Raw genomic sequence first — 27,553 nt, 5'->3', positions numbered from 1 at the left:
AAACGAGGTGTATGACACTTGAAACAAGTCCAGAAGACCTACTCTGCTAGGAACGGAGCAGCTGATGAATTCTTAAGCTCCCTTCTGGAAATGTCTTCAAACAGAAGACTGGGAAAGCAGTGAAGGAAATGTCTTTGAAAGAAGATCTCTTTGGTGATGCACATGTGAGAAGACACTTGCAAAAGATGCTCATGCCATCCTGCAGTTTGTAACAGGATGGGAACTGTTCAGTCCTGGACCCGAGGGCCCTTTGATGACAGGGAGGAACTACCTCTGCTGGGGACTGCCTGTGGAAATCCTAAACCTCCTCAGTTAACCCTCAGTATTGACCTGCCGATCCCTCCCTTTGTTGCCCCCAAATTCCATGTCCCAGTAGAAATTCCTGGGAATCTGCTCCTCACCAGCTTAGGGACTGCAGTGAAGGGGAGAAACAGAAACAGGCATGAGGGACACCACTATCATTATTCAGGCACATATAACGATCTACACACTTGCCTGTTTTAAGCCATTTAATCTTTACAATTATTCTGAGGAGTATACAGAAGTAGCCCCATGGGGAAGCCGAGGCTCAGGTTGCTGAAGACATTTTCCCATGAAAACACAGCTAGAAGAAACAGGGGAGGTACAATTTGCTGTTCCCAGAACCTTCCCTGGACTGCCCTGCTGGCGCTCACCCTGTGTGCTCCACCTGAAAGACCACTGCTCATCTCTACTGGTCCAGATCCCACTCTTCTTAAAGGGGCAGCTCTCATCTAACTACCTGCATACAGCAGTCTTGGTTCCTTCCAAGGTGGAAGCAACGGCTTCTTCGTCCATCAGATGGAACTTTGTACGTTTTACATGTCATAGTCCCCCACTCCCGCCTCCAACGTGGCCATTTGTGTACATCTTATTTCCTCTACTAGAAGAAAAAATCCTTGTGGGCTGTGACAGTGTCTTATTCACCTTGGTATTACCCAAAGCATATAATCAAAGCATTAGAGCAAGTTTCTTGCTCATAGTAGGTATTCAACACATGTTTGTTGAATGAGGAACACAGAGGCATTGTAAAAGGTGAAATCTCAGGTATTCTGGTCCCAGAGCCCCTTGTTTTCAGCTCAGATGAACAAGATCTGAGGGTTCGCTGTCATCAAAAGCAAACGCTGGCCCAATTCCAGAGGGCATCTACCCCTTCCTGGCTTCTGCTTCAAAGTTTCCCCTAAGTCCCAGTCGCAATCCTCTTGATCTTTCCCTGTTTGCTCATTAAAGTTAATTTGGGACATGAAAAGATCCAGGACTGAATATTTCACTCAGGCCAGGTCTCCTTAATACAGCAACTGCAGACAAAACGTACAAAGACGGCAGAGGTTATCAGTACGAGGCCAGTGCATGGAGCACCTGTTTACACCCTGGACCCTCTGTTCATGGATATAGATCTTCAGTCAGCTTTGGGATGCTAAGAATAGCAGGAGAAGTAGACTGTGTCTCTTCATAGAGATGTCAAGAGTCTTCAAGAAGTTCCACAGCTCTCCTTCTGGGAGGGATTAAGAAAATGTCGATTTGTGTGAAAATGGCCTTATGTTGAGTCCTGGGTATGGACGAAGATCATTGTTAAGAATATCAGTTATTGGGCTTCCCTGGCAGTCCAGTGGTTAAGCCTCCACACTTCCCTTGCAAGGGGGCACAGGTTTGATCTCTGGTTGGGGAACTAAGGTCCCCCACGCCGCATGGCGCAGCCAAAGGAAAAAGAAGCAAAGGAATATCGCTTATCATCTTCCGAGTTCTTCCGGTGTGGCGAGGATCGTGCTGAGTGTTTTCACATCGATTACCTCTTCCAATCCTCCCAGCCATCCTCCAGGTGGTATTATAACTGACCTTGTATTTCTTATGAGGAAAGCATGGCCTAGAGAAGGTCCGTTACTGGACTGAAATCTTACAGCTATCGGACGACAGGGAAGGTGACAAAGCTGAGATTCCAGCCATGGCAGAATAGGCCCAGGGTCTGGACTACTAACCACCACATCCTATTGCTCCTTAGGATGTCTCAAAGTGTATTTTTCAGCAGGCAGAAAAGATACGAACCAATAACTGCTGCCTTAGATGGTGCCGCTCTGAAGAGTGGGGTAAGGCCTTGGCTTTTCTTAAATTTCACTTATAAAATTGATTTATTTGAGGAATGAAAGGACAGAGGTTGTCGCATAAACGGTTGGTGCCGTGAGAACCCAAGAACGACTTTGCCTATGTGACATGCCTATAAGGCATGTCAAGGTTTCAGGATTCAACGGGATGGTCTGTAAAGTTTACAAAGCTGGAGCCAGAGGGGTGAGGACAGTGGACGAACACAGAAGCACAGTAAAGTATCGCCATTCTCAAGTGCCCATCGCCTTTGATTCTAACAGACATATATTTGCTTTAGAAGAAATTTTAATTCTAGTCAATGTAAGTTACTCAGTCCTATGGAAATATTTTTAAAAGCGGAACTGGGGTCAGGACTAATATAAGAAACAATGCAAGCATAAAATAAAATTCTACAACTACGTCCAAATATATCAATGATCACGGTAAATGTAAGTATCTTAAATTCCCGTCAAAGTAATAGATTTTCAGAACAGGTTAAAATACAAAGTCAAGCTATATGCTGATTATAAGACATATGCTTAAACAACTGGGCACAGAAAGGCTGAAAACATAGGCATTATAGAAGACTAGAAAAATAATGAAAATAGATGTTATAATACTAACATCAGACAAAAGAACACTAAAGATGAGAATCACTAACATTAAAAGGGACAAATATATTTTGTCCTTTCTGTCACCTTCAAGTACAAAGAAGATATAACAATTATCAATTTTAATGCATTAACACTGCAGCCTCTATATGCATAAAATAAAAACTGATAGAAATAAAAAGAGAAATGTTTTCCAGATAACTTTTGGGTTAAATAAAAAATAAATAAAGTAATAATGACAATATAAATGGAAAAATTATTCAGAAGTGAATGACAGTGAAAGCGCTCTATGTACCAAAATCCATGGATGCAGCGAGAGTGGACTCAGCTCAAAAGAAGTCACCTTGCCATTTCCTGAGCCTTCGGGCTCTTTACACCAGCACTGCACCATTTGCTGCAGTGGCCACTGTCCACATGTGGCTAGTTAAATTTCAATCTATTACAATGAAAAAGTCGCTTCCCTAGTTGTACTGACCACATTTCAAGTTCTCAGTAGCCACAAGTGGCTAGAAGTTACCATAGTGGACAGCACAGATTTTAGGAACTGCTCATCCTTGCAGAATGTTCTGCTTGGCAGTGCTTCTGCAGAGTTTGCCAGGGAAGTTCCAGTATGTCAACTTTGCCGACTGTAGGCCGCCATTGAGCCCAGGTTTCAATTGGCCAAACTAGCCAACTATCGATATTTATACCATTCCCAGATGCTCAAGCCACGTATTAACCCTAGAATCTCAGGAGAGTCAACTCATATGGATAAATGAGGCTCAATCAACTCTTCAGTTGCATTCTACATAGTCAAACACCTTTAGAATTCATTCACACCCACGTTCCCCATACTCTTGCCAATGCCGATGGGTGAGGTCTTGTTACACTTTTGGTGGGTCGATTCCCTCTCACACCTCAGGGCAGGTCTTGTACCCCTTTTCTGGGCTGTGTTGGGATCTACTCTTGGTAGGGACATGCAGGTATTAAGAGTGGTGGGAGTAGGGCCTACAAAGACTGGCATCCCCTGGTGATGGGACCATCCCGGGTGTAGTCACTGAAAGGTGTTTATGCAGAGGAAGACATTTTCTCTCAAGTGGGAAGACGGGTTTCCTCCATCAGAAAGAGAGGTCCTATGGAACTGGGGAGTTCAAACCTCAGCCTCCCCTGTTTCCCCATTCCAGATCTCAAGGTCCTATGCCTTCCTCCACAGGAGCCCTTGTCTTAGCGTTAGAGACTGGGGGAGCAGGCCTTCAATTGGCCCTGCCACTCTACAACACACCCAGTACAGCACTGGGTCCTTAGCCATGTTGGCCCTGCAACGGTAAGAACGGACGGATTCCTTTCAAAAGCCTGGTATAAAGGCTTTTGAAAGTACTTGACACTAGAAGCTTCCCTGAGTTTCTGGCAGTTTTCTAAGACATACCCAGGGATGATTCTGAACAACCTTGAACCTCCCCAGGAACACCTCCTGTCAATGAACTATTCTAATCTGCACTCGACTCATCATTCAGCATGACATTCTCTCATTAGTGTGTAATTTGAATATTTCCTGTGCGTGTCTGAGTCTACTACACCTTTAACTATATCGTAAGCTTTGTGAGGGCAAGATTATCTCACAACATTTAGTGAATTCATATGTACTGAATTCCTGAAGGCATTCTGGCTCATCCTGGCATTTCATGCCAGACAAGTGGCAGTGGCTGTGCCTGGGGCCCCTCAAGAACGTGGGGTGGTGGTCAGGGAGACAGGTCTGAGGGGGAGTCTCGCCGTGGAGCAGCCAGACCATGAAGGACGTCCGTGGGCTCCTGTGGTCAAGCTAAGTTTTCCTCAGGAAACTCTTTCGAGGCACTCGGTGTCCACAGACTCTGGAGCTGTCTGCCAGCTCTGCTAGTCATTCACCATCTTTGGCTTCCTTCTGGTGACTGGCGGGCCGTGTCTGGTTTGGGATGGGTGATTCCTATCTTCAAAGTCTTGGTCAGGAGGTTCCTATTTTAATGAACACCATGCAGCCTTGGTGCCTGGCCAAGGTGGGGGCCTGAGCAACCCGGACGGGACCTGAGGTGGGGTCCCCTGTCCTCATGCATGCCACTTGCAAACTCACACTGCTGTGGGCTCAGTGCTGCTGTTCTCTCTCCTCCTCCGGCCACTGGCAATCAGCTGCCGGAAATGGCCATAGGTGGAGAGAAATGTGGTGGTCAGGAGATGACTGCTGTCTGCTTGCCCCTGAGTGTCCACTCTGTCCCTTAGATCTATAGCTCTGAGGTGCTGGACATATCATTAGGAGCGACCTAAAACAGCCTTTTTTGACACCTGCAGTCCAATCTAGGTAGAACTGGGCTACCCAGAAACGTGCACTGGCTCTGTGCTGATGGTGAATACTCAGCGGAGCAATGGCCTTTGCGGCACAGAGGGCCACTTCCGCTCCCAGCAGCTCAACAGCTCCCCAGAGCGCGGGCAAGAATGAAAGAGAATACTGGAGATTTCTCCTCCCTGGTTCACTCATCACAGTGTCACGTGCATGGCTTCCCTTTGTACCTCCTCTCCCTGAGCATTTAGCTTTTTGAAGTTTTCTGGGTGTTTTGATCACTAGTTAATAAGGAAATACTGTGGGGTTACACAATTACTCCCTTCTAGGCAACAACCCCATGCTTCCCTCCCTCCTTCTCTCTCTCCCTCCTTCATTCTCTCCCTCCTTCTCTCTCTCTCTGCTTCTCTCTCTCCCTCCTTCTCTCTCTGCCTGCTTCTCTCTCTCCCTCCTTCTCTCTCTCCCTCCTTCTCTCCCTCCCTGCTTCTCTCTCTCCCTCCTTCTCTCTCTCCCTCCTTCTCTCTCCCTGCTTCTCTCTCTCCCTCCTTCTCTCTCTCCCTGCTTCTCTCTCTCCCTGCTTCTCTCTCTCCCTGCTTCTCTCTCTCCTTCTCTCTCTCCCTCCTTCTCTCTCTCCCTCCTTCTCTCTCTCCCTGCTTCTCTCTCTCCTTCCTTCTCTCTCTCCCATCATTCAAATGATGTTACATCATTTGCAAATATTTTCTCCCATTCTGTAAGTTGTCTTCTCATTTTTTCTTTTTTTATGGTTTCCTTTGCTGTGCAAAAGCTTATAAGTTTGATAAGGTCCCATTTGTTTATTTTTATTTCTATTGCCTTGGGGGACTGACCTAAGAAAACATTGGTATGATTTATGCCAGAGAATGTTTTGCCTATGCTCTCTTCTGGGAGTTTTATGGTGTCATGTCTTACTTAACATGTGTTTAGTTCTCACACTGCATGTTTCTGTTTCTGGAGTCTCTATTACATCATACTATGTTAATTTATGGGCATATGATACTTGCTTGCTCCTACACCACAGTTTTAATTATTGAATATGTATAATGTATTATGAAAATTGGTAAAGCAATTTATTCCTCATTTTTTCTTCTGGGAAAAAAAAAAAGAAAAAGACCTGGGTTCTTCTCTAAATGTCTTTCCCAGATATATTTTAGAATGGGTTTGCTGAATTCCATTAAAATTATGTGGACAATTTTTTTTTTTTGGATTGGGAGTGCATTTAATTTAAATATGTTTCTATAAATTCAGGTATGTTACCCAAAAGATATGTTTTATGAGGTATTATGTTGGTAGAAATTCATTAATTATCAGAGATTTGCCTAGCAGTTTAGAACTGGAGCACAAATAACTTGCTAAGAGCAAGGAGGAAGTGTTTTCTGAGTTATTTCATCATTTTCCATGGCTGTATTAAAAAATGGCGATAAAAAAGTGGTATCCCAGAAGAAAAATAATAGGAAAGAGCCAAGTAACTAAGTGTAACAGGAGAAACAAGAAGGATTTGAAACACTCTGACCTGTACCGAGAAAGGTAAGCTCCAGCCGGGAACGTGGAGGCTTCTTAGCCTCTCCACACCCTGGGGAACCTGGGGATAGAGACAGAAAGTATGATGTATACATACTGTTTAGGAGGATGAGGGATATTCTCACTGTTCTACTCATGCACACTGGGTCTCGTTGCTGCCCACTTTTTACCCATTTTGTTGTCTGATTAATCACCCCGTTCTCTGCAGAGAAGTCAGTGGAAGCCAGATGACAGAAGCAGGGGCTTGAGGCCAAGCCTACCAGCTTAATCCCTGTCCTATCCCTGACCAGCCATGAGTCTTTGGGCAAATTAACCTGTTGGAGTCTCAGTTATGGAGATTTCTGGAAAACCAAGAGGGCGTACCTTACGTAGAGATATTAAGCAACGATATACAGAGAAACTCTCTCAAAGTCAGTGGCGTGTTTTTACACACAGAACAGAAAGAGAGTGGACCCGCTGCTTAGATAATTTAGACTTTAGACCATTGATGCCTCCCTGAGAGTTCACAGGGCAATCAGACATTACATTGAGGAGAGACAGGAAAGGGAGGCGCTAGAAGCAAAGGAGACTTTATTAAGTATCAACTGTGTAGAGGACATTATATTCTTCTGGAACTTGCAGAGCAAATTAGGTAGCTAGGATATGACAAAGTCTCTGCTCCCTTTTTTTTTTTTTCTGGCCATGTCCTGTGGCATGCAGGAGTTCCCTGACCAGGGATCGAACCCATGGCCCCTGCAGTGGAAGTGCAGAGTCTTAACCACTGGACCGCCAGGGAAGTCCCACAAAGTCCCTGCTCTTAAGCAGCCTCCCTTTTAGTTGCTGAGGCAAAACCTCCCCCCAAAAAACAATGTGAGAAACAGGACAAGGCAGAATCCATCTGTCTAACAAAGGAGAGAAGAGCAAAACTCAGGAGGTCTCCACCCGCCTTCTCCCTGAGGGCTCCTCAAGTTTGGGGCCGTATATACAGAGCTAACTTCTACCTACTTTTATCATCTCCCTCTGGCCACTGCTCCCGGGCAGAATGGAAAGTTGTGGACACGAGCCTACACGTCTGGTGAACTGGTTCTCACTGTTCCCTTCCATTCTAGCACACTGGGAACTAACTGCCTTCTGCCAAAGGAGGAAGGTAAACATTTCCCAGTGTGCACCTGCGAGAATGTGTGCACTCCTGACGTCTGTTTGGGCCTTTGAGATGCTTCTGGTTACACTTGTCCCTCTCTCCCATGGCCTGCTTTCTTCTGCTCCTGTCCAGTGCTTAGAGGAGAGGCGGACAGGTCCACAAACACGGAGACTATCCAGAAAAGGCCGGGGTTCCTCACAAACATTTGCACATCGTTTAAGATCCCTTACTCATATGTTTGGTCATATATTGAAAGCATGAAACCGTATAAACATTGGGGAGTGTGCTCACATTATACATACTGAGCATCTATCCAGCCTCTTCATTTTTCTGTAACAGACACATTTGGGGGAGCACCTAGAAAGCCCCTCACCTGCCCCTAAATCTCTCTCCACTGGACAGTAGATGAACCTGAAAAACTAGCTTTTGAGATTAATTTTGGGATGTCAGGGTATCATTTCTTATTAATATCAAGATATGTTGTTGAATATTACATATTCAACATATCTGCATATGTATTGAGTATGAATTAGCTCATCAACTTTATTCTCTAATTATCATCTGCTGTGTGTCTAACACACAATAGGGCCTCCCCGCTCCCTAATCGTGAAGCCCGAGCAGCGCGGGCCTCAGTGGCTGAGGAGAGGGGGAGGAGGTCGCGGCGGCGGGAAGATGCTGCACTTTGGCGTAAATTGCAATCGATTAGGGATCGTTTCTCAGACTCAAGTTAGAAGGGAGAGTTCAGATAAGTGAGGCCGCCATTGCTGCTTTGAACACCTCAGAAGGGGAGAATGGATTTATCAGGAGTGAAAAAGAAGAGCTTGCTAGGAGTCAAAGAAAATAATACAAAGTCCAGCACTGGGGTCCTCCTACCAAACGCAAAGACCGCTCTGATGGGAAGTCCAAGGATCGCTCTAAAGATAAGGGGGCCGCCAAGGAGTCCAGCGAGAAGAATCGTGGCGGGGATGAAACTCCAAAGAGGCGCAGCGCTTCCAGTGATAGCAGCAGCACCAGGTCTCGGTCCAGCTCGACCTGCAGCTCGGGCTCGAGCACCAGCACGGGCTCCAGCTCATCTTCAGCATCGAGCCGCTCAGGAAGTTCCAGCACATCCCGCAGCTCCAGCTCCGGCAGCTCCCCTGGCTCTCCGAGTCCTTCTCGGCGCAGGCAGGACAACGGGCGGCATTCCCGCTCCAAATCCAAACCACCCAGAAGAGATAAAAAGGAAAGGAAAAGGCGGAGCCCTTCCCCTAAACCCACCACAGGGCACATTGGAAGGCTCACAAGGAATGTGACCAAGGATCATATCCTGGAGATATTCTCCACCTATGGGAAAACTTAAATGATTGACGTGCCTGTAGAAAGGATGCACCCCCGTGGAGTCTGAGAATCCAGATGAGGCCGAGAAGGCGCTGAAGCACGTGGAGGGAGGACACATCGATGGCCAGGAGATCACTGCCACCGCTGTGGTGGCTCCCTGGCCTCGGCCGCCCCGCCCCCCGGCGATTCAGCCGTCCCTGGAGAATGCCGCCACCGCCTCCCATGTGGTGCAGGTCACCCCCACGGATGAGGAGGAGGTCGCGTTCCCCTCAGCACAGGTCCCCGGTGCGCCGGCGCCACAGGAGCCGCTCCAGCTTCAACTCCTCCGTATAAGCAGGGCCACGGAAGCTCTGCCCTGTGACTTGTATCCCATCCAACTCACTTCTGTCACTTTTCTAGCCGAAGGAGGATCGGTAGGAAAGAAATCCCTCACTCAGGGGCAGGCTTCGGAGGTGAAGGCAGTAATTGCTACGTTTCCCCTGGCGGCAGAGTTCCGGCTGCAGGGGCGTTGTTGGTTTGGGGGTCACGCTTATAAAGATGCCCTCCAGTTTTCTGGCTAGAAAGCTTCCACATTTCTAGTTCCTGAGAGGCAGTTTAGTGGCAAAGTCAGCAGGGATGAGCAGGGGGCTCCAGGCGGTGGTACAGCCCCAGCCTGGGAGCATGTTTTCCCCTTCCACAGGTGACCTGGGGCCGATCTGGTGGCCTGCTCGTGCCCTAACCTGCTGGCCTGCAGGGTCCCACAGGAAAGGGTGTGCTTTTATGCAACTGCCGTTCCTGTTAGCCTGGCCCTGCGCCCCTGTTTGAGTCCTCTTCTGACCTCAAGGGCCAAATACCCGAAATGGTTCTTTTCATGTGTACTCATGTGCGTACACACACACACACACACACACACACGCACATCTCCCTTTCTCTCTGAAACTGGTAAGTTGAGAGCCAGCTCTGTCGGGTCATCACAGAACTGCCCCCTCTCCCCCCCCCCGCCCCTCCCGTCCCGCCCCCCCACCCGTTGTGTCGGTATTCATGGTGGTCGTGTAGGTTACCTTGGCAATGTGTTCATTGCTTTTTTGGCTTTTATTGTACAGTCAGTACTATACATTTTCTCTGTTTTCAGTTTTGTAACTTTGTAGCATTTTAGATAATATTGTGTTTGTACTTTGTTGTGTAGAGAAAAGAATTGTGTTGAATAAACCTAGGATTAGAGTGCAAAAAAATAAAATAAAACATACACAGGTAGAAAGAGTTCTAGGCACTAGGTGACTTTCAGTTGCATTTGCAGGACTGTATTCAAGGCAAGAGTCTACATGTAAAGGGGATGGTGAAGAACAAGGTACAGGGAATGTGAGACATGCCCTGGGAACACCAGTGGTTCTGGATTTATTGTAAGAGGTACATGGAACCAAAGTTTCTCTGGGAGGGAGGGATAGGAGTGCTTAGAGGAGAGGAAGGCCATTATTCAACATGAATGATGCTGACCTCACAGTCTTCTGCATAATCATCTGTCCTTACCGTGTAAGCAAGGCTGTGGGGCAGAGAGGCAGCACTCATGTGCTGACAGCGCCCCTAGTGGAGAGGAGGAGAGTTTGCACCCAGGTCACAGCACTGCCTGTGAACCCTCCGCCTCAGCCCTCAGCTTCTCCGTTTCCTATAACTCTTTAATATCAGAAAGTCCAATCTGTCCATGCCCTTGAGGATGAAGGTCATTTTCTTGACTGTGGGACAGTGGGGATTTCAGTGTGAAAATGCTGTGGGAGAGAGAGCTTAAGATTGCTTTACGGAAGGGCTTACCTTCCTTATTCCATGTTAACTTCAACTTTCTTTTCTTTTTCTTGTGCAAGTGTGGCATAGATTGGCCAGCAATTCACCATATTCATTTCCTTTTCCTCTGTATGCTGATAAACTACATTTTCCACCTACCTTGCAGGTGGATGCAGCCTGGCAACTGGGTTCTGGCCAATGGAGTGTGAATGGAAGCGACATATATTACTTTCCGGTCACATCCATAAAATCCTGTCTCGCACACTCTTCCATGCTATTTTCCTTTCCTCTGGATTTATACAGAATATCACAGCTTACTTGAAAGCCATATGTTGCTGAGGATGGAGGAGCTGCAAGATGAAAAGGAAAGATTTCCTGGATTACACCTTTTAGGAGGCCTGTACATTGTTCAGGAACACTCATTTTAGACTACATGTGGTCAAGAAACAAACTTTTTTGATTAAGCCATGGAAATTTTTCACATTGTTTGTTATAGCAGCTAGTTCACCTGAGCTAAGACAAAACTAATATGGAGCCTTTAGAGGAAAATTTAGAAAAATCTGTAAGCAAAAAATGAGAGAAAAAATAAGCACCTGCAATTCTAAACCTGATGATAACCACTGTTAATATTTTGCTGTAGAATCCTAGCTTTTAAGAAAGCAGGGTGGTGAAATGGGGTAAAAGAATGACTGGAAATAGAGAGACCAGGAATCTGGTCACCATTTCCCCCTAAATAGCAGAGCTTTGGTTTCTCTATGAAAAACAAGAAAGAGCTTTGTCACCTGTCTTGTCTAAGGATGGGCGTTGTGGGGTGGGGGGTTGGAAAGCAGAGAAGTGAAAAGAAGAGGGAGAGAGAGAGAGAAGGAGGGAGAGAGAGAAGGAGGGAGAGAGAGAAGCAGGGAGGGAGAGAAGGAGGGAGGGAAGCATGGGGTTGTTGCCTAGAAGGGAGTGATCGTGTAACCCCACAGTATTTCCTTATTAACTAGTAATCAAAACACCCAGAAAACTTCAAAAAGCTAAATGTTCAGGGAGAGGAGGTACAAAGGGAAGCCATGCACGTGACACTGTGATGAGTGAACCAGGGAGGAGAAATCTCCAGTATTCTCTTTCGTTCTTGCCCGCGCTCTGGGGAGCTGTTGAGCTGCTGGGAGCGGAAGTGGCCCTCTGTGCAGCAAAGGCCATTGCTCCGCTGAGTACTCACCATCAGCACAGAGCCAGTGCACGTTTCTGGGTAGCCCAGTTCTACCTAGATTGGACTGCAGGTGTCAAAAAAGGCTGTTTTAGGTCGCTCCTAATGATATGTCCAGCACCTCAGAGCTGTAGATCTAAGGGACAGAGTGGACACTCAGGGGCAAGCAGACAGCAGTCATCTCCTGACCACCACATTTCTCTCCACCTATGGCCATTTCCGGCAGCTGATTGCCAGTGGCCGGAGGAGGAGAGAGAACAGCAGCACTGAGCCCACAGCAGTGTGAGGTTGCAAGTGGCATGCATGAGGACAAGGCGGCCCTCTTCAGGTCCCGTCCGGGTTGCTCAGGCCCCCACCTTGGCCAGGCACCAAGGCTGCATGGTGTTCATTAAAATAGGAACCTCCTGACCAAGACTTTGAAGATAGGAATCACCCATCCCAAACCAGACATGGCCCACCAGTCACCAGAAGGAAGCCAAAGATGGGGAATGACTAGCAGAGCTGGCAGACAGATCCAGAGTCTGTGGACACCGAGTGCCTCGAAAGAGTTTCCTGAGGAAAACTCAGCTTGACCACAGGAGCCCACGGACGTCCTTCATGGTCTGGCTGCTCCACGGCGAGACTCCCCCTCAGACCTGTCTCCCTGACCACCACCCCACGTTCTTGAGGGGCCCCAGGCACAGCCACTGCCACTTGTCTGGCATTAAATGCCAGGATGAGCCAGAATGCCTTCAGAAATTCAGAACTTATGAATTTACTAAATGTTGTGAGATAATCTTGCCCTCACAAAGCTTACGATATAGTTAAAGGTATAGCAGACTCAGACACGCACAGGAAATATTCAAATTGCACACTAATGAGAGAATGTCATGCTGAATGATGAGTCGAGTGCAGATTAGAATAGTTCATTGACAGGAGGTGTTCCTGCGGGAGGTTCAAGGTTGGTCAGAATCATCCCTGGGTATGTCTTAGAAAACTGCCAGAAACTCAGGGAAGGTTCTAGTGTCAAGCACTTTCAAAAGCCTTTATACCAACTTGAAAGGAATCCGTCCGTTCTTACCGTTGCAGGGCAAACATGGCTAAGGACCCAGTGCTGTACTGGGTGTGTTGTAGAGTGGCAGGGCCAATTAAAGGCCTGCTCCCCCAGTCTCTAACGCTAAGACAAGGGCTCCTGTGGAGGAAGGCCTGGGACCTTGAGATCTGGAATGGGGAAACAGGGGAGGCTGAGGTTTGAACTCCCCAGTTCCATAGGACCTCTCTTTCTGATGGAGGAAACCCGTCTTCCCACTTGAGAGAAAATGTCTTCCTCTGCATAAACACCTTTCAGTGACTACACCCGGGATGGTCCCATCACCAGGGGATGCCAGTCTTTGTAGGCCCTACTCCCACCACTCTTAATACCTCCACGTCCCTAACAAGAGTAGATCCCAGCACAGCCCAGAAAAGGGGTACAAGACCTGCCCTGAGGTGTGAGAGGGAATCGACCCACCAAAAGTGTAACAAGACCTCACCAATCGGCATTGGCAAGAGTATGAGGAACATGGATGTGAATGAATTCTAAAGGTGTTTGACTATGTAGAATGCAACTGAAGAGTTGATTGAGCCTCATTTATCAATATGAGTTGACTCTCCTGAGATTCTAGGTTTAATACATGGCTTGAGCATCTGGGAATGGTATATCGATAGTTGGTTAGTTTGGCCAATTGAAACCTGGGCTCAATGGCGGCCTACAGTCGGCAAAGTTGACATACTGGAACTTCCCTGGCAAACTCTGGAGAAGCACGGCCAAGCAGAACATTCTGCAAGGGTGAGAAGTTCCTAAAATCTGTGCTGTCCACTATGGTAACTTCTAGCCACTTGTGGCTACTGAGAACTTGAAATGTGGTCAGTGCAACTAGGGAAGCAACTTTTTCATTGTAATAGATTGAAATTTCACTAGCCACATGTGGACAGTGGCCACTGCAGCAAATGGTGCAGTGCTGGTGTAAAGAGCCTGAAGGCTCAGGAAATGGCAAGGTGACTTCTTTTGAGCTGAGTCCACTCTCGCTGCATCCCATGGGTTTTGGTACATAGAGCGCTTTCACTGTCATTCACTTCTGAATAATTTTTCCATTTATATTGTCATTATTACTTTATTTATTTTCTATTTAACCCAAAAGTTATCTGGAAAACATTTCTCTTTTTATTTCTATCAGTTTTATTTTATGCATATAGAGGCCGCAGTGTTAACGCATTACAATTGATAATTGTTCTATCTTCTTTGTGACTTGAACGTGACAGAAAGGACAAAATATATTTGTCCCTTTTAATGTTAGTGATTCTCATCTTTAGTGTTCTTTTGTCTGATGTTAGTATTATAACATCTATTTTCATTATTTTTCTAGTCTTCTTTAATGCCTATGTTTTCAGCCTTTCTGTGCCCACTTGTTTAAGCATATGTCTTATAATCAGCATATAGCTTGACTTTGTATTTTAACCTGTTCTGAAAAGCTATTACTTTGACAGAGGAATTTAAGATACTTACATTTACCGTGATCATTGACATATTTGGATGTAGTTGTAGAAATTTATTTTATGCTTGCATCATTTCTTATTTTAGTCCTGACCCCAGTTCCGCTTTTAAAAATATTTCCATAGGACTGAGTAACTTACATTGACTAGAATTAAAATTTCTTCGAAAACAAATATATGTCTGTTAGAATCAAAGGCGATGGGCACTTGAGACTGGCGATACTTCACTGTGCTTCTGTGTTCGTCCACTGTCCTCACCCCCCTGGCTCCAGCTTTGTAAACTTTACAGACCATCCCGTTGAATCCTGAAACCTTGACATGCCTTATAGGCATGTCACATAGGCAAAGTCGTTCTTGGGTTCTCACGGCACCAACCGTTTATGCGACAACCTCTGTCCTTTCATTCCTCAAATAAATCAATTTTATAAGTGAAATTTAAGAAAAGCCAAGGCCTTACCCCACTCTTCAGAGCGGCACCTTCTAAGGCAGCAGTTATTGGTTCGTATCTTTTCTGCCTGCTAAAAAATACACTTTGAGACATCCTAAGGAGCAATAGGATGTGGTGGTTAGTAGTCCAGACCCTGGGCCTATTCTGCCATGGCTGGAATCTCAGCTTTGTCACCTTCCCTGTCGTCCGATAGCTGTAAGATCTCAGTCCAGTAACGGACCTTCTCTAGGCCATGCTTTCCTCATAAGAAATACAAGGTCAGTTATAATACCACCTGGAGGATGGCTGGGAGGATTGGAAGAGGTAATCGATGTGAAAACACTCAGCACGATCCTCGCCACACCGTAAGAACTCGGAAGATGATAAGCGATATTCCTTTGCTTCTTTTTCCTTTGGCTGCGCCATGCGGCATGGGGGACCTTAGTTCCCCAACCAGAGATCAAACCTGTGCCCCCTTGCAAGGGAAGTGTGGCGTCTTAACCACTGGACTGCCAGGGAAGCCCCAATAACTGATATTCTTAACAATGATCTTCGTCCATACCCAGGACTCAACATAAGGCCATTTTCACACAAATCAACATTTTCTTAATCCCTCCCAGAAGGAGAGCTGTGGAACTTCTTGAAGACTCTTGACATCTCTATGAAGAGACACAATCTACTTCTCCTGCTATTCTTAGCATCCCAAAGCTGACTGAAGATCTATATCCATGAACAGAGGGTCCAGGGTGTAAACAGGTGCTCCATGCACTGGCCTCGTACTGATAACCTCTGCCGTCTTTGTACGTTTTGTCTGCAGTTGCTGTATTAAGGAGACCTGGCCTGAGTGAAATATTCAGTCCTGGATCTTTTCATGTCCCAAATTAACTTTAATGAGCAAACAGGGAAAGATCAAGAGGATTGCGACTGGGACTTAGGGGAAACTTTGAAGCAGAAGCCAGGAAGGGGTAGATGCCCTCTGGAATTGGGCCAGCGTTTGCTTTTGATGACAGCGAACCCTCAGATCTTGTTCATCTGAGCTGAAAACAAGGGGCTCTGGGACCAGAATACCTGAGATTTCACCTTTTACAATGCCTCTGTGTTCCTCATTCAACAAACATGTGTTGAATACCTACTATGAGCAAGAAACTTGCTCTAATGCTTTGATTATATGCTTTGGGTATTACCAAGGTGAATAAGACACTGTCACAGCCCACAAGGATTTTTTCTTCTAGTAGAGGAACTAAGGTGTACACAAATGGCCACGCTGGGGGCGTGAGTGGGGGACTGTGACATGTAAAACGTACAAAGTTCCATCTGATGGACGAAGAAGCCGTTGCTTCCACCTTGGAAGGAACCAAGACTGCTGTATGCAGGTAGTTAGATGGGAGCTGCCCCTTTAAGAAGAGTGGGATCTGGACCAGTAGAGATGAGCAGTGGTCTTTCAGGTGGAGTACACAGGGTAAGCGCCAGCAGGGCAGTCCAGGGAAGGTTCTGGGAACAGCAAATTGTACCTCCCCTGTTTCTTCTAGCTGTGTTTTCATGGGAAAATGTCTTCAGCAACCTGAGCCTCGGTTTCCCCATAGGGCTAGTTCTGTATACTCCTCAGAATAATTGTAAAGATTAAATGGCTTAAAACAGGCAAGTGTGTAGATCGTTATATGTGCCTGAATAATGGTAGTTAGTGTCCCTCATGCCTGTTTCTGTTTCTCCCCTTCATTGCAGTCCCTAAGCTGGTGAAAAGCAGATTCCCAGGAATTTCTACTGGGACATGGAATTTGGGGGCAAAAAAGGGAGGGATCGGCAGGTCATTAGCGAGGGTTAACTGAGGAGGTTTAGGATTTCCACAGGCAGTCCCCAGCAGAGGTAGTTCCTCCCTGTCATCAAAGGGCCCTCGGGTCCAGGACTGAACAGTTCCCATCCTGTTACAAACTGCAGGATGGCATGAGCATCTTTTGCAAGTGCCTTCTCACATGTGCATCACCAAAGAGATCTTCTTTCAAAGACATTTCCTTCACTGCTTTCCCAGTCTTCTGTTTGAAGACATTTCCAGAAAGGAGCTTAAGAATTCATCAGCTGCTCTGTTCCTAGCAGAGTGGGTCTTCTGGACTCGTCTCAAGTGTCATACACCTCGTTTGGCGCTATATCTTGTCATTTTGAATTTTTGGTATTCAATTCAACAAATGCTTGAAATAAGATCTTCACTGTAACTCACTCTTTTGTCTCTAAGTTTCAGCAGAGGCTTGAATGGTTAGTAATACAACCGTTGATGTGAAATCCTGCTGTCATTCCAAGGGGAGGTGCTGGAGCCCCTATGCAAGACTTTCTAAGGGAGGCTTGGAGTCACACTGCTGGCTTTTGTCCATCACGCAGCCCATGTAAGAAGTTGAGGTTGACAAGAGATTGGAAAGTGGTGATTTCTTTACAGAGAATGTCAGTGAGGAATCATAAATTGCTTCCAGCTTGCTCCCTGACATGTTGAGCTCATTCAGCCAAGTAGAGGCTGTGCTATAACCACACTGTGTTAGGAGTCGGGGAGTCACAAAGGTGAATAGGCCCAATACCTGCAACCTAGGAGCTGCTAAGGAGCAGTAACACCTTTAATAACACTCACACCCTGAGAAGCCTGACAGTACCATTCCAAAGCAGTATAGGGATGGGAAAGACACTCCATCGTAGGACCTGGAGTCTTTGTAGAAGGGGATCTGGGTCAGGGCAAATGGCAAGGGTGGGGCAAAGGCATGTAAAACACACAGAACTGCTTGAGACAATCCAGGTGTACAACAAAGCACAGGAATGCTTGCCGATCAAGATCATACAGGCTGTAACTGTGACAATGGGAATGAAAAATGTGGTAGGTTTTAAAGATAAACAGCAAAAAACAAATCCTACAGTCCTTTACAGTTTGCAGAGCTTTGGGGGATAACTTACTAAGTTTGACAATCACCGCAACCCATGGGATCAGCAGGGAATGTACTTGTTCGACAAATGAAATAGCTGTAGGTCAGTGTTATTATCTTACCCAGTAGTACAGAGCTAGCCAACGATATAACTAGGATCTGACCCTAGGCTTCCTGGTTTCAGGTTTTTTTTGTCAGTTGTTTCATGGCATTTCATCCTCTCCCTCCACACAAGTTATGAGCAGTTCAGTTCTAGCAACTATTGCAAATTTTACTTTTGGAATTCTAGGGGTGTGCTGTGAAGATTGTATTGATCGATTCACCCATTCAACAGACAATTACATTTTAATGGGAGGAAATAGATCATAAAAGATAAGCAAGCAATGTATGTATATATGAGATGCTGTAAAGTCTAGAGAGAAAAATAAAGCAGAGAAAGGGAATAGGTTTCACCAGGCCTGCGAGGGGATGCTATTTCAAATAGGGTCATACGTGAAAACCTGTGCGATAATGGTGACATTTGAGCAGAGACCTAAAAGAAGTGACATGAGCTAGTGAGTCATGCACTGTCTGGGGAAGGGACCAGTTAAGACGATGGCAGTTATCCAGATCGCAGGTGATGGTGGTGTGGACCAGGGTGAGAGAGGTGAAGACGGTGAGAAGTGGTCAGAGTTTGTGTGGTTTTTGAAGGTAGCGTCAAGAGGACTAAGAGACTGACTAGATGTGTGTTACAAGAGAAAGGAAAGCACCTCCCCAAACGCCAACACCAAGATTTTCAGCCTGAGGCAAGAAAAGATGAATTTGCTTTCCGTTGAGATGATAAAGGCTTCAGGAAGGAAAGGATTTGGGGGAAAATTAAGGAGTGTATTGGGGGGCACTTTAAGTTTGAGATGCCTGTTGGACATTCAAGTGTTGATGGTAATTGGTTATAAGCATCTGGAGTTCAGGAAGAGGTCAGGACTAGTATATAGAAATGGGAGTTAGCGTAGAGTTCTACTGATTTTCAGTGGAGTGATTGTCAGCAAGTGTGAAGGATCTGAGTTTGACCCTATTTAAGGTCAGCTTACCCCAGCCTCACGGATGCTGGCAGAAAACATGAGTTCCTGGGGTCACAGACAAAAGACATTATTACTCTCAGCAATAGCAGTAGCCAGAGTACCCGTCCTTCCCTGCCCTGTTCCCTGGGTCTCAGTTGCCTAAGGCAATGTGGAGAGGGCCAGAGGTGCCTGCATACACACAGTGGGTTGCATGACAGGAAAGGAACCCCAGGCTGAGGGAGCCTGAAGCTTTTGTAACAGGCAGTAGGCACGCCTATCCTTTGCTCTGAGACGGACACTATCTGTATGTTCCAAAGCTGTTTGCTACACAAAGATCCTTGGAAAGACAGTCCGGAATAAAGCCAGTCGGCTTCTCTGCTCATGAGCTGTTCAGGAGTGCAGGACAAGTGTCTCCCCACATGGTGTCACCCCTGAAGCAGCATTGTGGAATTCTGAAGGGGCACTGTTGGCTTTTACAATGCCTGGGGGTGCTACTGGCATCTCACAGGCAGGAGCCAGGGCTATTCGATATCCTGCAATGTGCGAGACAAGTATCACACAAAGAGAACGATCTCATGTCCCACACCACTTTGAATGTTTTGTCAAGCATTCACTGCAGTGAAAAAAAGTATAATTATTGGAATTATTTGAACCTCGACTCTCTTTCCACTTTACAAAATATTCTTTTTAGTATGGCAACATACGCTTAATATTTAATCATTTAAATCAAAGGAACATTGTACTTTGGTTTGTTCAGAATATTATCGAAAGTTACCATTTGGGGGAAAAAATACATTGTTAGCAGCAAGACCCATTATTTGAGTAGTCACACCTCATACGACATTACAGTTGCAGCTGAAACAATTATAGTAATTGTAGGGGTGTGTGTGTATTTATATTCAGCCTTTATTTCTTAAGGTCAAATAGGAAGAAATAGACAATTTTGGCGGGGTATTATCTAACTTCTCTTTAGTAAAACCTACTCAACATGAGAGGGTATGATAGAGTCCGATGCTTGCATCAAATCCTGTTGAAACGAGGAAGAGGATTGGAAAGTGATCATTGGATTTAGCAGTGTAGAAATCATCAGTGACCTTGAAAAGAACAATTCCAGCAGAGAGGTGGGGACAAGGGTCTGTTTGAAGATGGTTCAAAAGAGCATGAGAGGACAGGAATTGAGACACGAGTATAAACAACTTCTTTGAGGAGGTTTCCTGTAAAGGGGAGCAGAGCAAGAGGATCATATGCAAAGCACTTATCCCAGTGCCTAGCACACAGAAAGAGCTCAGAAAATGTTGGCCAAAGAAGGGCTTGATGACCCATGGGAGGTCTACTGAGTGAAGGCTAATGGAAAGAAATGCAGACATAGGGGCTGGTCAGGAAGACCTTCCTGGAGGCTTGTGAGTCTCAAAAGGAATGATGGGCTTAGAGGGGTAGGATGGAGATGAGAGGGTGTTTCAGGCGTAAGCCAAGGCACCACGATGGGGAGGAGCTGGGGGCAGCTGCCTGCCAAGCCGCTGAGCTTTGGGCGGAGCAGCCAGGGTTGACTAGGGAGCCCTGGAGACAGCAGACAGAAGACCTTGAATGCCAGACTGTGGCATTTATTTTGGGTCTGATGAACCAGTAGGGAGCCAGAGATCCCGAACAGTCAGGGGCATAGTGGGAATCTAGCACTGACTGTATTTCTCAGACTGTGAGCTATGCTTCTATTCCAAGTGTTGAAGTTGGGCAGGTTACAACTCATGCTGCCTGCCGCCAATCTAATGAAAAGCACATATTTTTATGCTAATCCAACCTTCAGTTTCCTTCCTGAGTTAGGGCCATCCTGGGAATACAATTCTTGGGATAAAGATTAATGGGGAATGGAAACTCACCAGGGATCTAAGGAGGGGTGGGAAGAAGGGGTCCTCCTGAATGAGTGCATTTGATGCTGGCTTTAAAACAGCCTGTGTCTGCAGAAAGCCAGGCACTACTGTCAGCTGCCTGTTAGCAGCAGGCTCTGGGTTCTCAGGCAGGGGCCTAATATATGCTTTAACAATGCCTCTTCATTTCAATGAATCAGGGCGAGAAAACTGCTAGCCGGCTGGGTATTTTAGAGGTAGGATTATTCATCTTATCACGTATGGTATTCAGATTCTGACCAGACATGGTTGGCACAGTCCAGTTTCCCAGGGAATGAGTGGTGACGGTCAGTCCAAGAGGCCATGTGGTCCAGGGGCAAGCACCAGGCTTTAGTCCCAGCTGAACCTGGGTTTGAATCCCAGTCTTTCACCTCCTGCCTATGTGACCTCCGACAAGTCCTTAAACCTCAATTACTTTATCTGTCAAATAGGGTGACGCTTATTGTAAGGATCTGCTACCCACAGAGCGTGTTGCATAAGAAGGGTTATGCCATTAGTTTATGTTTCAATGCCATCCAGTTGTGAGGAGTCAATAAATGATGGGGTAAATGGAGAACCACGGGAGAGAAGCGCCAGTACTTTTTGGCCAGAACGTGACAGTTCCACCTAGTTAAACCCCACTTAGCCCCAGATTATAGTCCCCTCTTTGGTAATCCTACTTTGTTTCCATGGTCCAAGTTGCAAGGAAAGCTCCCACAGGAGACTGCAGTCATTGCTGAATTCTTTAGATTGTTAGATTATTAGGTAATGACTCAATATCCTTTTTGATCCTGGGGCTTTTCACATAGAGAGATTAGGCGGGTGCATAGCCAGAGGGAAGGAGCAGGCAAAGAAAGTGCTTGTAAACCAGTGACGTTGGGCTCCATCAGCAGCTTGGAGATATATAGAACTCTATAGAGCTCTAGCTTTCTCTTAGATCAGCAAGTGCTGGCTGGCATGATGGAGACACTGATGTGTTTCCATGGGTGTTAGGGCCTTGCTTGCCCCACTTCACCACCGAAAAGTTGCAATGCCAGCTACATACAGGAATCCTTAGAAATTCAGCATGGCCTGTGAGGGAGGTGGTCCGACCTCTACCTGGAAGGGAGTTTGCATCATTCTTGAAGTGGGACTCTGAAAGCTGTCGTGGGAATGCGGGGCCAGGGCTGCCCTGGGCCTGAATGGAGAATGATGGAGAGACAGCCACCGGTGGGGCTGCGGTCTGAGGGGCCTTTGCTAATCTGCTCCCCTAATTCACCCCTCCTCTTTCCCTGATCCCCCCACCAGACAAGATATCTGACTTCTGCCATCGTATGGGGACTCAGATTTGGGGTCTGGTGTCCTCCTGCCTGAGCTTAAACCTTAACTCTAACACTTATCACCTGCATCAACCTGGGTTAATTAGCCTTTCTAAGCATCAGTTTCCTCTTTCTCAAAATGAGGATAAAATTAGCATTATTGCAGCATAAATTAGGATTTTTTGGTGAAGATTAAATGAGAAAAATCTATGAAGCCTAATTCAGTGTCTGTCACAGAATAATTGTCAATAATTGTTAGCAAGGACATGTCAGAAGGTTACACTGTTGAATGACAATACTTTTAGGAAATGCTTTCACAGCATTACCACCTTCAGTTTTCTCATCTAAGAAGAATTATCACTCTTTTTAATGAGGTGATTGAGGTTCAGAGCAGCCATTTGACGTTCCAAATTAACATCCTAAGAAAAATTAGGAATTCGACTGAGTGGTGCAAATTCAGAGGCCAATTTTATTTCCTGACAATATGCTGCCGGCATGAATGCTTAGAGAGAAGGGGACAGGGCAATATTAGCTGGGAGAAGGAGGGAACACAGAAAGGAAAAATGAAAGAGTGCTCAAATCCACACTTTTACACATGGAGTTAGGTGTTAAAGAGTGGAATCTCTGAGAATAATGTCCATACTTATACTTGACTCACTTCTGGAAGATTATAGATCGGAAACCTCAAGTATCCAGAATACAGACAAGGTCCAAGAGAAAAGAGCCCCCTTAAACACTTCAGCTGGAATCAACGTTCTAAAGTTCAAGCAGTGGCAATAACGCAGAGAGGACCTGGAAACCTCACTCAGCGCCAACTCGCTCTTCTTTTATATGCAATGTTAATAAGTGTATCTTCCTGATTCATTTATTAGGTCATAAGTTAGAAACAGTATGTTAATTGAAGAGAAAATTGACATATGACAGCAGAGAAGAACTAGCTGGTAGCCTAAGAGAAGAAACTCTGACAAGCAAAGCAAAACTTAAACGATCTTACCAGTTTGGGGTTAAGTGTAGATAATCACAGCGCTCCCTCTGTATCCCCCCCACCTCATGGTGTTCCTTCCTATATGATGGTGCAACAAGATAACTAACTGAGCCATAAAAAATAAAAACTTCAGTTGTTTTCACCATCCCTTATTAAAGGCAGCAGAGAAGTTTCAACATGTTTTAGCAATATTCATGTCTAAAATTATTTTAAAAACTGAAACTAAACGCCGAATTTAATTCCAGTTTCCTAGACAACTTGATGGCAAATAAACAGGTTTTATTGTCACTAAAAAGTAATTCATTTGCATAAATGAATTAGAAAATGAGCTTATCTTGAACAGCTAGTCCAAGGACTTCCTTTGTTTGGCAACATAGCAGAAGGGTTTAATCCCCACATCCCACTTCCCGGCCGGGAAGATCCCACATGCCGCTGAGCAACTAAGCTCGTGCGCCACAACTACTGAGCCTCCATTCTAGAGCCCGCAAGTCATAGCTACTGACCCCACGTGCCACAACTACTGAGCCCACGTGCCTATAGCCCGTGCCCCACAACAAGAGAAGCTACCGCAGTGAGAAGCCCGCGCACCGCAATGAAGAGTAGCCCCCGCTCGCCACGATTAGACAAAATCCACACGCAGCAACGAAGACCCAATGCAGCCAAAAATTAATAAATTAATTAATTAAAAAAAAAAAAAGAAACTAAGCATGGTGTTAGAGGGTGGGGATAAAAGAGAAATAAAAAGATGGATGAAATCTAGTCCCTGCCCTGGAGAAGGCTGGGAGAGCAAATAACATCTGTGCATTGTGACCTTGACGGGGCAAGAAGCCTCTGACCCCAGAGTGAGTAACTGCCTGGGGGCTGAGGTCAGGAATGCAGTGGAAGCTGCAGGGGGCAGGTGACTTTGACCTGATTTGGAATGTGTCAGGGTATGGGCTCTGTTTTGAATCCCAACTCTGCTGCTTGCAAGTTGCATGCCTTTGAACAAGTTACTTAATTCTCGAAACTTCCATTTCTTATACTGTAAAATGATATTTTTTCTTTTTTTGCCTTAAAACCACTTGCCTTTCTTTTTTCCTATAGAACACCCCCTCCTTTTCTTTTCACTAGCTCCCCTCCCTCTCCGAGGAAGGTGGGCCTGCGTGCCCACCACAGGCAAGGAGTAAAACAACAGTAAAGCAGGCTGAGCCCCGCAGTGATTCCCTCGCTGGTGGTGGGTTTAGGGGTGGGCGTGAAATGCAAGCCCAGGCAGGGAGATGCGAGGGGAAGCCTGCTCTGGTTCTTCTGGTAAAGTGCTCCCCCATCATAAAGGAATATTTTATGTATATGATAGAGCTGTTTTTTCTGCCTCTGGACAATCTATGAGGATATGACATCTTTAAGTGTGACCGCATCTTGAAACGATTACGGTCGCTAATCTGAGGACAAGGCCAATGAGAATGGCAGAGAGAAAAATTAGAAATAAACTGGACCCTTGACGATTTCATCCAGTCAGTGTATTAACCAGCTCTGGAGGTACACTACCTCTGGAGTTCTTGTTAAGTGAGAGAATAAATTCCTTAATGCTTAGGCCAGCATCATCAGGGTTTTCTGTTATTTACAGGCAAAAACATACTACATGATTTATTACCTTAAGATTTGAGGGAGATAAACGAGGAAATTCCTATAAAGTGTTTAGCACTGTAAAATGTTAACAATTATCATTAACAGAACACTTTATTATGAAATTATATAGTGCTTTCTTCTTTGTTAATATGTGTCATATTTCTCCAAAGATATATGACAACATTTTGGCCAGAATCAAAGGTTCTGCATTTTGGGTGCTGAACTCAATTGCCAAACACAACCCATGGTAGAGGTTTAATGTCAGTTTCATAATTTATCTATCTGCCAATGTGTCTGTGTGTCATCTATCTATCTATCTATCTATCTAGTCCTCTAAATGTAATCCAATGGACAATATAATCCAGACGCCCTTGTTAGTTGGATGGAGATCCTGTCCTCAGGATGTTTTATTTTGACACTCAGCAGTAAATTCCACAAGAATCCAAGTAGTCTGAAAAAGGGGAACATGGCAGACCTTTCTAAAACTGGAAGGTTCCAGAATCACAGACTATCAGGGCTGGAAAGGACCTGGGAATCACCTTGTCCATCTTCTTCATTTTACAGCTGAGACCCAGAGACTTCCTTATGGTTATACAGCTAGAGGCCAGGTCGGAACTGGAACCCAGCCTCCAGACTCTGACCCAATCCCCTTCCATAACATGTCATTACTTTCTCAACTTTCTCCAGAGTCAGCTTCTCTTACAAGCTGAATAAGGGGGAAGCCCTCTCTTCGGAGGCTGTTTGGGCTGCCAGTAATCCGTGGGATCCGTGGGAATCTGTGCATCCACTTCCTACCAAGGTCGTTCTGCAGAGTTGTTGCCAGGGACCAGGTGTCCTGGCGTGAGATCTGAGACTCGGCATCCTTTGCTGTCTGCAAACATCAGCCCCTCATCCCCAAGGGGTCACTGAGGGCCAGAAGTTGGGAAGAGGCCTCTCCCTGTCCATGCACTGGTCAGATCCTAGCATGGAGGGCTGGTAACAAGGGCAGTGCAAAGAACACAGCACCTATAGGCTGGGCAGCCATCCATCCTGGGGTGAGATTTAGGAGCCCTTGAAAGACCTTTCTTCCAGTCTGTCCCAATCTGGCTCTGCACATGGCCTACCCTCACCCTCACACCCCCATCACCCACACAACATGCACATTCACAGCTTTGTTCGTGTCCTTTTCCACAGGTGAATGCTCCTACCTACTCTCAGTTGCCCCCAGCCCCAACTTGTTGGCCAGTTCAATTTCAGTGCAAATGGCTACTTCTCCCTCAGAATTAACCAAACCCTTCTCGATGTTCCCACCATACTTAGTTTACTTCATCGTCATGAAGTTTAATTCAAGATGGCTTTAGTTGAATCTTTGCTACTAGATCAGCGCTTCTCAAACTTTATATGCATACAAATCACCTGGAGATCTTAGTGAAATACAGATTCAGAATCAGTAGGTCTGGCATAGGGCCTCGGAATCTACATTTCTAACGAGCTCCGCGGTGATGCTGACACTGGTGGCCTATGGACCACACTTGCGGTGGCAAGGTCCTGCCTCTGAGTTCCCTGAAGGCAGGTGCCATGTCTTATTCACCGTTGTAATACCGGCTTTTAGTGTAGTGTCTGGCTGATCATAGCTGGTTAATACATTTGTTGAAGGGAAATGGGTTAAGGCACTGGTGTTTCTGGGGTGTTTCTCTTAAATGTAAGTGTGTGATCTGGGCAGTACTAGAGTATTGTTGTAGCTGAGATGGTGGCAAGTAGGGTGGGGCAGGGCTTGGGGCTCGCAGCAAGGCAGGATAAATCCTGAGTAGGACCAAGACCTCAGCTTTACAGATGCAGAAACTCATGTTTATCAGTCTGTTTAGGTTCCGAAGGACTGACCGATGCTTATAAACCAGAAGCCCCATGTATTCATTAACATTAAAGGATATGTCTCTGCAGTGACTGAATTACTTGTGCCTGCTTATGAGATGCTCCCCGCCCCCACCCATCCACGCTCCGCCCCCCACCCTGCCCCTCACCTGAGATCAAAGTAGCAAGGGATAGCTTAGCTCAGAACATACATAACTAAATGTACTCGTGGGGAAAATAAAGCAGGTAAAGGAAAAGCTTGACAAGTTGCCCCTTCTCCAAAAGGATTTCATTTCTGTAATACTTATTTCCTCCCCAGTACAGTCTTTCTCCTTGGTTAGCACTGGAGGAAGATGATAAATTCTTGCTTCTAACTATATGTGTTTCTGGACTCCATATTGACCAGCCACTCCCCTTCAGCCAACACATCCTTCTACCACAGAGCCCAGCCTCAAAATAACTGATTTTATTCTTGCTTTTTCCAGCTGCATTCCAGTCTTGAGGGTACATTCAAGTGAGCATTTTAATGGTGGACATGTGTGTGGTGCCCAGTACCTCTTAGGGTGGGGTGCTCCTGCAGGGACAATTCTGCTTGTTTGATGCTGACTCTCCTCGTCCCCCAATTCTGGGGATGCCTCCTTTGGCCTCTCCTCTTGACAAGACCGCGAGGGGGCGGGCAGGGTGGGACAGACCAAGATCCAGCTCATGGGCTGGCCCGAGTGCTGTGCTCTCCTGTGGCCTGGGGGCCGTCAGCCGAGGGGGCTGATTGGGAAAGAGGGCTCACAGCCTTCGTCCACTTACCTCCCCTTTTGCCTGAGGGTGGGCTGGAGTTCTCTCGTACTTCTTGACAGCTGGTGACTGAGTATCTCAGCATATACTTTGTCACTGACGCACCGCTCACCATGTGACACCCTGTGGGTCACTTGTCTCTGGGCTTCGGTTTCTTCTTCTGTGAAAAGAGGGATTTGGAGGAAATAGACCCAGTGGTCTCATCCAGCCCTAAGATTAACAACTTAAAGTGCTTTATATTGATAACCTGCTTTAAGATGCACTATTCATGGAGTCCTCACGATTACAATTCCACACTTACCTGTGAGGAGGATGAATGTTAGGAAGGTAAGTACCTTGTCTTAGAACACCTGCCTAGCAATTGGCCAAACACACATTTTCT

The 27,553-nt window shown here is 46.0% G+C and overlaps 1 long non-coding RNA gene and 1 pseudogene across 1 annotated transcript; one reads left to right on the top strand and one right to left on the bottom strand.

Moving 5' to 3' along the window:
* Positions 1-6,522: 6,522 nt before the first annotated feature.
* On the bottom strand, positions 6,523-27,326 carry LOC132593561 (uncharacterized). The gene is made up of 3 exons (XR_009559216.1): positions 27,184-27,326; positions 10,883-11,073; positions 6,523-6,592 (listed from the first exon to the last, which is right to left on the bottom strand). It is a non-coding gene; the product is annotated as an uncharacterized lncRNA (long non-coding RNA).
* Positions 8,297-9,301, top strand: LOC115850714 (RNA-binding protein with serine-rich domain 1-like; annotated as a pseudogene).
* Positions 27,327-27,553: the final 227 nt, after the last annotated feature.

Source organism: Globicephala melas, chromosome 1 (assembly GCF_963455315.2).
Source record: "Globicephala melas chromosome 1, mGloMel1.2, whole genome shotgun sequence".
Lineage (NCBI taxonomy): Eukaryota > Metazoa > Chordata > Mammalia > Artiodactyla > Delphinidae > Globicephala > Globicephala melas.
Note: the sequence above shows the minus strand (reverse complement) of the source record. Positions and strands in the feature narration are given on the sequence as shown.